The following is a 12,964-nucleotide window of genomic DNA, read 5'->3' as shown; positions in this document are numbered from 1 at the left end:
AAACATGGACATACTTTTTGCTTTGGTAACAGTGTGGACTGATTTCAGGACCCATTTTTGTCATCACACAGGGAAACGTGATTATGCCATCCATGGAAATCATGAGAAGAGCCTGGTATCTGACTGGGAATGCAGCTGGGCAAAAAACAGCTTTCCAGTGCCCCAGTAACCTTCTTTACTGCTGGCATGTCAGATAAGAAGGCCTCTCACTGTCAACATCTAGAGCCCTTAGCAGAAGCTTCATAGTATCTATCATACTGGACAGTAAAAATTCAGGTCATGCTGCTTCTCAGCGTTGTATGTGAAATTGAGAAAATAACCCTCCAGAAAACCAAACAGACAGAAACATCCTCTTTATAACCTACACATGCCAACTTTGATATTCATTAACTACGATAAACAATTCAAAATTATTTGGGCCATATTTATCGCTGTGTTTCATCACTGCCTGCTTCCCAAAGTGCAACTCAGCTAAAGGAAAAATCTCTCCACTTTATTCTGACCACACACATACATAAATATTTTAGTTGATGTCAGCACAGCGTTTTCTTTTTCTGTAGGTGGCTAGAACCAGACTGGAAACACACTACTTGCTTCAAAGGCAATGCAGGCAGTTGACAAAAAAGAGGAGAGAATGCCACCTCCAAATTTACATGCATCTGCCCACAGAGCTGCACCCGGACTGCACTTCCAGCCCAGCAGCCTTGGCTGGGAGAGGGAAGCTCAAAATCCAAGCTGACACAGCTATGCCAGCAAACCCATGGAGCCCAATGCTGGCCTCAAACTATTTTAGAAGTCCTAAGTAAGCCAAGAGAAAAAAAAGGAAAGAACTGAGGGTTGCTGCCTAACATCCAGTGAAAACATCACAAGATATGATGAAGGGAGTTGTGCAGTGTAATCTAATTTGTGTTAAATTTGGTATTTTTACTGGTATTCAAATGGTATATTGGAAAGGTCACTGGAAAACATCCTTTACATTTTATCAATGAAGAAACTGAAGCGTGGCCTAAAAAATGTTCTCCAGCTGAGGAAGGAAAACCAGGCCCAGAAGTGCATTACAAGTGTATTCCTGTAACTTCATTTACTGTGCCTTCCAGCATTATTTGAGCAAACAGCTCTAGGGCCTTGTTCTGTGTGTCACATGCTTTCCACGCTGTAAGTAGGAAGCGCAAATATGCCCCAGCTCCTTTATAGTGTCAAAACAAATGTTTAGTTAATTCTTCACGCCCTGAACTTGAAAGTAGGTAACGAGAGGTTGCTGGTTTTATACTTGGTGCTCTCTGTAGAGAAAGAGGCAGACAAAAAAGATCTTAATACTAGTGTGTGGAGAGGAAGCAACTCAGAAACTTCAAGCCAAAATGCTCACATTTCTGCTGTAAGCAAGCAATGTTGCATTTGACAAATTTCTTGCTCTTCTACTTGTTAACAAATTAAGTAGTTATACCAAATTGGGAAAAACAAGCAGGTTAGCTCTAGAGGACACCAGCTCTGAAAAACACTGGTCTGCACCAGTGCACCATTTACATGTATTCGAATTGTGGCACTTCAGTGCTCACTTAATTTTAAGAGTCACTCAAGGCCAGCACAGGAGCTGTTTTATGTGGCTGATCCATAGCTACAGAGATCTACACAGACGTCTGCTTTGAGAAATAGTAGCAGGCAGCTGCAAGGTATGATGTTTTAACAGGGAATTACAGGAAACAGTTGCGCAGGACTGTGCTGTAATAAAAACCAAATGCCCAGGACACCTCCAGTGCTCAGTATTTCTTGTTTGGCTACACACTGCAAGTGAGAGTATCTAGAGCAATCTGGAACAATTTTCTTGGCAATCTAACCTCCTCTTCCTCCTCCTGTGTGAAGATGCCCAAGTTGTACATAAGTAATTTTCCACAAAAGTCCTGCTGCATCAGGATGGGGGATAACCCCTGCTGGTGGTGCAAGAGGACATGAGAAATCAAAATGTAACTAACGGCCCCTCCTGGCCAGTGTCTTCTCTTCACAATCACAGGGTAAGAACTGGTGATAGTTGAGGGAAAGTCTGACCAAGATCACTTCTCCTCCTACAGAAAGAGCCATGAGCGTCCAAACACTCACATTGAGTGTTGTGTGAGCCTCACATCATAGTCTCACCACTGCCCCTCACCCTGCCTGTTCCCAGGTCAGATATGACCTGTGGGAGAAGGATTTGAGGACTCTGATCATCTGGGGAGTTGGAGCAGCCTTAAATGGAGTCACCCCTGCTGTTCTCCTAATGCAAGAGAAATCCTCATGCCCCTGCCCATAGGCAGCAGTGCCACTTTGTACCCATGTGTTGTGAGCAGGCACACAGTTTCTAAAGCACATTGCACAGAAACAAAGTGAAGGGAAGCTGTTGCATAAATTCATGGGAAATTAGGAGATTCAATTGGAAATATATAATTAAAACAATTGAACAGCCTGTTTTGCCCTTGTTATTTGTTTTTATTTTAGTGCATGCCCAAATAACCCTGCCATGAAAGGCAAGGATATCATTGCTTTGGAAGGGAGAGAATGGGAGGGGAAGAGAAAGGTCAACTTACAAAATCATACAGCTTCTCAATCCATCCTAAACCTTCCTCTTCCATTTTGTTGGAGTGACAAGTCTAAGACGATGAAAGATTGACAGTCTGCTGGTTACTGTGGATCACAACTTAATGCCAAAAATGCCAATCAATTTCCAGCAGTCCAAAAATGTGGATCAAAAAATAAATCAAAAAGAAGACTTTGTGCTATGAAATACTGACTTTGTAAATGAAAAAAAATTTCTGAAAGGTAAATCTGGCAAGAGAATCCACTAGAAATATCGTTAGATATTTTTCAGGCATGAATGGGATGAAAGGAAATGTGCAGATGTGAAAAAAGACACTTTGCTTAAGCTCTGGGAAATCAAGTAAACAGAAGGGATACAAGACACAGATTAAACGGTATAAATAAACACAAAGGTCTGGGAGCAAAAACGTTATGTTTTTTCACAGCCTCATCCCTGCAGGTCTATAAAGGCCATGGCTCTCTCTTGAAGCTGGAATGGGAATAAACAGCCTCCTGGTGAAGTTCCCAGTGAAAGGAGCCAGCAGCAGCAAACTTGGCAAGCCAGTGCCTGCCAGCAATTCTCACACATAAGGAGAAGCAGACTCTCTTCTCATCAGCTTCTCCTCAGTTTTGATGCTAAGTTGCTCCTTCCTTGGGATGCTGAAGGTCACAAAAGGCTCTCTTGTCCCCTAATGGGCTTCTGCACCATGCTCAAATCTTCCCACATCATCTTCTTCAGCCCACATTCCTCCACCATACCCCCATCACCTTACAAGATCACCAGACCAATATTGTGTGAACAGAGTAGAGAGTGAAGAACTCAAAAATTCAAGAGCTTCCACCTTTGCTCTGCCTGGATAACAACATTATTATCAAGTCAATAACAACATTATTATCAAGTCTCATTGGCAAAAATTTAGATACAAAATTCAGCATTTCTTAATGCAGAACAATAATAAAAAAGTTTTCCTTTATTATGATTAAACTCATGAGCTGCAAAGTACTTATAATAAGCAAATATTATCAAAATGACAAAACGCAAGTTTTTGTTATCACTTCAGCCACAAACTATGTGCTGTATGGTAATCACAGAACTGCTGATGGCTGAGGCTGGAGGGCACTTCTGGAGATTGCCTAGTCCATCCTCCCTTCTCCAGAAGCACCACCTAAAGCAGATTGGTCAGGATCGTGCCCACTTGGGTTTGAATACCTCCATGGATGGAGACTGCACAGTCTGCGGGGGTCACCCTCATAGTGATTTTTTTTTCTTCTGTTTAAATGGAAATTCCTGTCTTTCAATTTGTGCCCTTTGTCTCCTGTTGTAGCAAAAATTTACAAATAACATTCTGGTTCTCCTCCCATCAGATATTGATACACATTACTAAGATCCCCCTGAGCCTTTTCTTCTCCAGGCTGAACAGCTCCAGCTCTCAGCCTTTCCTCATAAAAGACATACTCCAGGGCCTTCCTCATATCTGTGCCCTTTGCTGAACTCTGCCCAGTATGTTCATTTTTCCTTGTACTGGGAAACCCAGAATCAGACTCAGCACTTTGAGACTGAGAAAAGGGAACGGATAATCTCCCTCGGCCTGCTGGTAACACTGCCCAGGATGGCACTGACCTTCTGTGCTGCCAGGGAACATCACTGACTTCTGTTCACCTTTTTGCCCATCAGGACTCTTGAGTAATAAAACCCCTGTATTGTGCCAACCCAGCTACCAAACCCATATGTTATTGTACTGTGTTAAGCCACGAGGAAAATTACATCGAAAATGAGCAACCAACAACTTAATACAAAGGTATGATGCCAACTTCCTTGTCCTACAGGTGGTAGTAAGACTCCAGAAAATTCCTTTGGGAGTCAGTAACATATAAGGAAGACATCAGGAAGATTTAAAATGTTATGTGTTGGATCGTGTGTCCCAGGCTGGAAGCCAGTTGTGCCAGAGGAAAATTTATGAGGATTCAGATCTGCCACCTCCAATAGAAAAATTTTATTTCTATGAAGGGCAGTAGGCTTAGCTGCCCCATGCCAGGAGGCACCACCTCTCCAAAAGGTCTTCAAGCTGCTGTGGCTCCTGGTTTGGCAAACCTGCCCTGTCCCTGAAACACAATCATTTGCAGTCTTCCTGCAGGCCACTTTGGCACCCACCCTGATAACGCAGCCTGAGGCTCTTCTGTTGCCCCTCACCCTGAATGACCCACTTTCACTTGTTGGGTAACCTCCAACCTACAGGACCAGCCATCTTTCCTAGCTCTATGCCAGCTAGAGCTGTCCATGCTGAGGACCTGTCAGTACTCAGGCTTCTTTCAGACAGAACCCAGCCCTCTGCCTGACAGATTTCTCACTGGAGGGGCAGTGCCATTCTGGGACTGGCAGCTCAGCACGGCTAAGGAGCCTCTGTTCTCAGAGGGTTTCAAGGCATTGGCCAGGCAATGCCACAGCTGGCCTGACCACACCTGCTCCCTGGCCTGGCCACTGCCCTGCTCACATCAGGGGTCTCTCCAGCCCCTCTGAACCAGCACAGCCATGATACTGGGATCCCTGTGCACCTCCCCAGGTGCCAAGGGGTTCAGTGTCTGATTACAGCACAGAGTGTTGGTCTACTCTCAAAGCTCTATTTTTGCTCACTAGCAGATTACCCTCCTCTCACTGAGAGGGAAACAGGATGAGGAGCTGATGAGCAGCAAGCAGCCCTCTCTGCTTCCTAGAAATGAAAACCATTGCAGCCTCCAAAGTGACGCACTTTGGGGCGGTTCTGCTTTGGCTTTCAATGCTGCAGTCTCGTGTGGGTGCAGAACGCTGAGTAAGGGCTGCTTGCAGCATGGAATCAATTACAAGGGATCACATTCAGACCAAATTTTGCAGTGCTAGGGAAAACACAAAGTGAGAACAGAGTTCTTCAGCCAGACATCTATAACAGGATTCATTCTTGCCACCAATAACCATCAACTCCACTGCACAGTAACCACAAGGTCAGGACAGCCTGATGAACTGAAACTCCACTTCCCTTCCTGACCAGTCAAGGAGCACAGCAGGATGAAAATGTATCACAGCTGTGGACCTGGAATTTAAAAGGGATGAGTTTGCATGTAACTTTCTGCACAAATACATATGCAAATGACCTTGCTGCTTTCCTGGGAAAAGCTGCCAAGCTGCCAGTGAGCAATGTCACACTAGCTCCAGCCTGGCATCCAACTCCATACAATTACTGTAATAACTCTAGTTAGGCAGGATTGTTGGAATAAGGACAAACAGATCAGTATCATGAAATCCCAGTACGAATAATTGGACTCGAAGTGATGTTGAGGTTATCTGGTTCACATTCCTAATTAGCATTTGCACTTTCCAATGGATCTCAACAATGCACTGTATAAATGTGTGGGCTGGCTCTAGCCTCGCATGCTGTAATGTATTTTGGCATGTGGCTGTACTAACCTCTTCCTTTTCCCCTCTTCCTTCTGGTGGGAAAGAATTAGCTATTTTTTTTTTCCTTTCCAATGTTTCAAATTTTTTTTGATGAAGAAGATTCCAATTGTGTGCAGACCACTGATTTTAGTTCATTTTCCTGTTACAATTTAAATTACTTTTTGCAATTTAATTTGGTTGATACTTTCATTTTCTACACTGCATGGGCTGCATGGTAGTCTCCTATGTGCAAATACAAGTAAAACACCATATACTAAAATGCTTATGGCAACAAATAAGAAGCATAAGCAAGGGAAGCTTCTCCATTCCCATGTTGCAGCTTCTGCAATTATTCTTGCAACACAAACAAGTGAAAATGATTAACTGGTTGTCAGGAATACTTTGTACTCACCACAGAGAGCACTCTCTTAACAAAATTCCCCCAGCTGAGTCTCTGAGTCGCTGAATTCCAACCTCCTGACAACACAATTTCTCATTCTTTCCTCATGAACTACCCCATTAATACAAAATATATGCCAAATCCCAGAAAAAAAAAAAAACAACACTTCTTCAAATACTCATTACTTGCAAGCTAAAGTGACCAAGCCTGCAATATCACTTTTGTATGGAGAATCCCATTTCTGGGGGAGGGATATGAACATCACACATATGAAAAAAGTTAATATGCATAGGCAAGTATGTATATAATTTGATGCATACAATACATGGATACAAACAGATGTAAATTTGTAAGTGGATGTTCATTGTAGTTCCAAATGTAGAGAAGCTTGTAGGCCACACCATATTGCTTCTCCATCTACAGAAAGTCAATCAGAGATTCTAAACTCACACAGTTGTTCTGGTAAGGAGCACATTTTTATCTGTGAATGAAATAATAATCAACATACCATGACATTTCCCATGTTCTTCCTGAAAAGAGTTTGAGCTGTTCAAGAACCAAAGAGCTGAACTGAGAAATTCTAGGAGCTGATCATTGCACTTTAGGCAAGAAAATCTCCAAACATGGAAGACATGTTTTTTGAACATGTCTTGATTGAAGCCAGCAGAAAGAAATCATTATTTTTCTCAAGGAAGATAAGTGGAAAAAGTCATTCCAAGAAATTTTAACTCCATTTAACTTCTACATATTTGTAATTTGCATTTTCAATGGATTCACTCTTTCCCTGTTTATACTTGTCTGCATTTTCTCTCCACAGGGAAAAGAAGATGAAGCAGAAAGGTGACAGGAGTGAAAACAACCCCTGAATTTCTTCAAATCTCTCGTTTCTTAACTGAAGTTCACAGCAGGAAGCTAAGTAAGGAGAATCCAGAAAGAAAAACAGGATAGAGAATCTTTACTGGAGTCTTAACTGGCTCAAAATCAGTAAATTTTCCTCTGGTTTACTGAAGTAAATATCACATGTGTAATGTGTAGGATAAAAGCATCTGGGAGCATGACATGACTTAACCACTGGAATTTAGGTCTCTAAATCCCCTGCTGTGCTTGCTGAAAATGGCACTGGAAGCTCCAGAAGCATCAATACCAGTTAATTCATCTGAAAGTTCAATGTGTTGCGAGTCATGTTCTAGGCATTCCACAAAACATTTTCAAGTCTTTTCTCCTAGGGAAAAAAACCTTTGCCAAAGTTATCAGCGCAACACTGTATGCCAAAGGTAGGCTATACATCGACAAAGCAAACAAGAAATGCCCTACTCCCCTCTTCCACACAGCCCTTTAAAATAAAGGAAATTAACTCATATTGACTTTTTATTCCAACTACTTGGCTTCTTGCAGAAAAAAATCTGCATATGCAAACCATTATAAACCAATGGCCTGGGTTGGAAGTCCCCTCAAAGATCGTCTAGTTCCACCCCCTGCCATAAGCAGGGACACCTTCCACTAAACCAGATTGCTCAAAGTCCCACTCAGCCTGGCCTTGAACACTTCCAGGGATGGGGCATCCACAACTACTCTGGGCAACCAGTGTCTCAGCACCCTCACAGTAATGGAAATTCCCAATATCCAATATTTAGATTGGATGTTGGGAATTTCCTCCCAACATCCAATCTAAATATTCCTTCTTTTAGTTTAAAACAGTTCCCCTTTGTCTTATCACTATCTGTCTGAGTAAAATGTCTCTTTCTCTCTTTTCTGTAAGCCCCCTTTAACTCCTGGAAGGCCACAATAATTTCCCTGGATTATTTTCCAGGCCAAACAACCCCAACCCTCTCAGTCCTGTCTTTACAGGAGAGGCACTCCAGCCCTCTGAGAATCTTTGTTGCTCTCCCCTGGATGAGGAGGAGACATAAATGTTCAAAATATAACACACAGTCATTAATCATAAATGTTCATAAGTGCATCCCTAGATGGACAGAACCCTCTCATCCAGTTTGTAAGCAGTTGGTCACCAAATGTAGGAGATATTGAACAAGAGATTTTTTCCAGATGCAAAGGGAAAAAAGAGACACACTCCAAGAAAAGAAAATGTTCAAAGCAAAATACATAAATTTTTTGGTTCTCAAAAGTTTTCCATACTTCAGTGGTAAAATGTATTTGGAAATGTCCCAAGTCAAAACTCCAGATAATATCTACTTAATAAAATATTTAGCCAAAAGTGGGGGGAACTAAGAATTAGGCAATTTCAAAAAGATTTTTCTGAATAAAAGCTATATTAAAAAGACTTTTTTCCCCATTATGAAGCTACTTCATGTACAGAAATGCTTTTCCTGAAAGCTGCATATCATTGTAAGCTCTCCAACTGTTCTATTTCTTTATTAACTTCTTTATGCGTGAACCTTCATAAAACATCCCAGTAGGTGACTGATATAGAGTAATAGTTTGAAATAAAACCTGCAATAATATTTTGCATATCTGCCTCTGCCTTTTAATTTAGAACACTATCTTATACTGCCTTGCACATATAAGTGATGGCACATAAGGAAACAGAGTGGATGAGAAGGTATTTTAACATACAGTGATAATTGACCACTGTCTTTTTTCCCCCATGATGGCAGTACTATAATTCAGCATCTTGTTGATATTTATTGTAATACACCATATTGAAATGTATTAGCATTCCTGAAAATAACCTTCTCTGTCGACTGCTAACCAAGCATTTAGATCAACAGATAAATATGTAACACTGCCTATGCAACTGTTAGATACCTGCAGCAAATGTCAATGACATTGTATAATATGACATAGTTTTTATCAGGGGCAACCTTCTTTAATGCCATTTGAGCTGGCAATCCTAAACAACCAGCACTAATCTAAAAAACCCCAGAGGACTGCTAAATCCCAGTAAGAAGATTGGTGACCTAGTCCCAATTCTGGCATCAAACCAAATTAGGGTTTTTGCCTTCTACCTCAGCAGCAGAGATCACACCAGCACTGGCACCACACAATCTCTAAGTGTACTGATGGGTGCTCCACACAGTTTGCATCCTTGGGAAAACAGTGAGCACTCCTTTCACGACAATGCAACCGTGCTGGGGGCACTCGATAAAAAATAAACAGTCTGGAGCATGCTTTTGGATGTGGAAGTGTGAGAGCCACGTCTGCACGTGCACAATGGCTACAGAAATACCTGTCAAATGTGATGATTATCAAATGCATCCCAAGTGCACCAACAGACTGCATGCTGAGGTCTGCTACCAGCTTATGAGCACTAGCCTCTGATAAAATGAATATAAAAACAGTGGACACAATTTCTCAATTAGAAGTTCTGTTCTCAGCACATTTATTAGCTTTACACATTTGCTAAATCATGACATAAAATAATAAACAGTATTCCATTTATGAAGGCCTTTCAGCAGAGAAAGTAACCCCCTCACTCAGCTTTCTTAAGAGCACAGATTGTTTGGGCTAGGATTTTAGCTAGACATGCAGCTGATCCATTGGCTTAATGCCTCCTGATTGCCCTACAGCCTCCTGCAAGACACTCTGCAGTAACTCAGGCAGGTCCCTTGGGATTCATGCAGCAGCTGAAGCTTTCCAGCAGTGGCTATAAATATTTTCCTTATTCTACCTATACTTGGATAAACTCAGCAAACACTCATCTCTCCTCATCTCACGTGCTAACTAACTGTGCACAAGCCTAGTACCTACATATCAAGGGGAACCAATCACTACCTGAGATATAAATAGTCCTTGGCTATTTATATTGACAAAAAAACCCCCCATAAACAGTTTGTTTATTTTCAGCTGAAAAAGCTCTACTGTCAACATAGTCCGATTTACAGAGTAATCTTGCCATATGAATTTAAAAGCCACAGAGCTCTCTCTGACCTACATTGCCAGCCTGGAGTGAAAAAAAAAATACACTGCAGAGAAAGATGCGCTTGAGGCAGAAGAGGGAGCAGGATGATCAGGCTTTTAGATTTGGGGTACCTTAGATGGTATTGCACCATCAATGCTGGGGTTTTCATGAAAACTAACAAATCCTGTTCTCAAGCTACATCAAAGATTTATCCACTTCAGACCACAACCATTTCTGCCAGAGTGAGATAAACCATGAGAGACAGACCTTGCTGCCTATCAACACTTTGCTTTGCAAGCAGATACTTCACCACCCAGTCCTGTCTATGATATTCTGTTCACTGTATCAACAGACAAGGATGAGAAAACACAAAAGCAGAGCAGTGTTGCATGCGGCTCAGCTGGAAAAAAAAATAATCACCCGTATGAAGCATTAAGATTTTCTTTGACATGGTAATATATTTAGAGGATGATAATAAAGTGAAGATTTACTTAGTTTGGGTCTGGAAACGGCAACTCTAAGTGTAAACGTGGGGACAGCACCTATAAATTGGAGCAACTAGAGTTGATGAATTTAGACAGCTCGGTTGGGACTGAAACAAGCAGCAGGCACTTCATTGACAAGGAAACAGAGCAGGAAACATGACAAAATGCAGGGAGGCTTGGCAGGAGCGTGACTGGGCAGTGACATGAAAATCAGCAACTTCTGTGTTGGTTGGGCATGAGGTAGAGGAATGTACACATTGTACAGAAACAGTAGAAGGCTTTGAGTGTCCATTTGAAGGGAAAAGACAAAGCCTGTCATCCACTCTTTTTGATTTATATTCCAGCAGTCATTAAAAATACATGCAGAGGTTGGGTGCTGGCTGCACAAGGCACTCCAGGAAGAAGCTGAAGGCTCTCTGGGGCCAAGACCAGCCCAGGCAATAAGCCTGGAGAAGACAAACACGAAGGGACTGATGCAGTCTTACCCTGGCGAGGCCATCAGCAAGGATGGTGCCAAGGACAGGACCCCTGGAGCCAACAGACATCTCTCAGTCTGGAGTGAAAGGCAGGTGGAAGATCATCCTCTCCTGGGCTCTTGCAAACAGATTAACCAGCAAGGAACCTTGCAGTACCTCAGTCTGAGTGTGCATGATCAAACCTAGTTTTCAAAAACTTTGCCAGATGGCGAACAAGCTCCAGTTGCCTGGCTTGTGTCCAGCTGGTTCCCCAAGGGGAGGGAACCAGAGGCACTATTTCAATAGAAAATTTTGAGCTAGCCATCTATTCCCAAATATATATGCAGTTTCAGATCAGCTGAAAGTATTTTTCAATGTAGGTGGACTGCTCACAATAGTTTTCAATGTTATGAAAAATGGCTGGCACCTCCAAGGTATCAAAATTAGTATTTTTGCCTGATAAACTCAACATTTCACTGCACAAATAATTTTCATAAACTATTAACAAAAGGCACTAGTTAAGAGGATTAGATGTAGAAAATGTAGATCTGGAGAAAATGTGTACAATTTTTTTTCTTTTAAGCTTCTGGCATTTGACTGTGACCATGTCCTCTGCTGTGCCAAAATGCGCAATTTAAGGTCCCACCTGCTGTCCACTTGGTACATCTAAAGGAGTGACTTAGTTTTAATTTAATTTAATTGGTTCCTCATTCAGTCTCTAAAATACTTGCATATGAACTGGAGAAAATATCTGTCTAGTGATTTAGGTGTCTGCCTGCCAAGGTTATAAGAGACCTTCGCCCTGAGTACCACACATCCCAGATGTTCCCAGCCACAGGAAGCTGTGGGGGGACCTGAGCCTGCCCTGGCAAGGCAGAAATGCTCCAGTCCCACTTCCTCTGCCTTGTGGAATTTTGAAAAGGCTTAGCTCAACCTGACTTGTTTTGATTTAGACTTCTTTAGCTTCAGTGAAATAAGAATAATAATCATAATCACTAAAAGGGAGCCCAAACATTTTTATTTTTGTTTTAATTACCAAACTTTAGGAAAAAAACCCTTTCTCTTCTCAGCCTCACAGTTGATTATTATGAGATCGTTTTGACATTGGTGCTGATTTCCAGATCATTATGCTTTTTGAATTGACAATTATTTTAACTCATAAAAAAAGGCCTACAGTATTTGGAAAAAGCAAGTCAGAAGAACTGTTTATTAACTTTATTCAGCTGAAACATATTCAGGCAATACTCAGACTCCTACTGACATGTGTCAGGTAACATTGATCTTAAGTGAATCCCCTGGCTAATCCAAGTCAGCCCTAATTAGAGGGTCTGGGTACAGAAAACATGCTGTGTAACAGCGACGATGCCTCTCAACCCAGCCACTTTTACTGAAACATATCCTGGGGAAGAAACAAGACCCAAAACAAAAGTCTTCATATTAAATTAAGTGAAGTGTAAGCAATGAGTAGGTCAAAAGGAAAAGACTTATTAAAAAAAACTCCTCTTGCATTCAATAATCAGTTTCGCATGTAAAGCCATTTGCAAGAGACTGCGTGGAATTCATTAAACAATTAAAATGTGCAGGCGGTAACCGAAACTGTATCCTTCAGAATGCAGAGTGCATCTTATTACAAGGTTTCCTTCCTGACCTTAAAGCCTACCTCAAAACCGAGGAGAAATTTGATGTTATTAAACTCCCTGTGCAAAAGCGGCTGGCAGGTCCACACACGGAAATTCCCCGGGAAGGGCTTGCTGGGACTGTGTGGGGAGGAGACCAGGGGCCATGCGGTCCCCCTCTATCATACAGAAA

General features: G+C 41.9%; 1 protein-coding gene across 22 annotated transcripts in view; it reads right to left on the bottom strand.

The window, feature by feature from the left end:
• Nucleotides 1-12,964, bottom strand: part of EPB41L3 (erythrocyte membrane protein band 4.1 like 3) — a 141,552-nt gene that overhangs the window by 41,049 nt on the left and 87,539 nt on the right. The window lies entirely within an intron of this gene.

Source organism: Ammospiza caudacuta, chromosome 1 (assembly GCF_027887145.1).
Source record: "Ammospiza caudacuta isolate bAmmCau1 chromosome 1, bAmmCau1.pri, whole genome shotgun sequence".
NCBI lineage: Eukaryota > Metazoa > Chordata > Aves > Passeriformes > Passerellidae > Ammospiza > Ammospiza caudacuta.
Note: the sequence above shows the minus strand (reverse complement) of the source record. Positions and strands in the feature narration are given on the sequence as shown.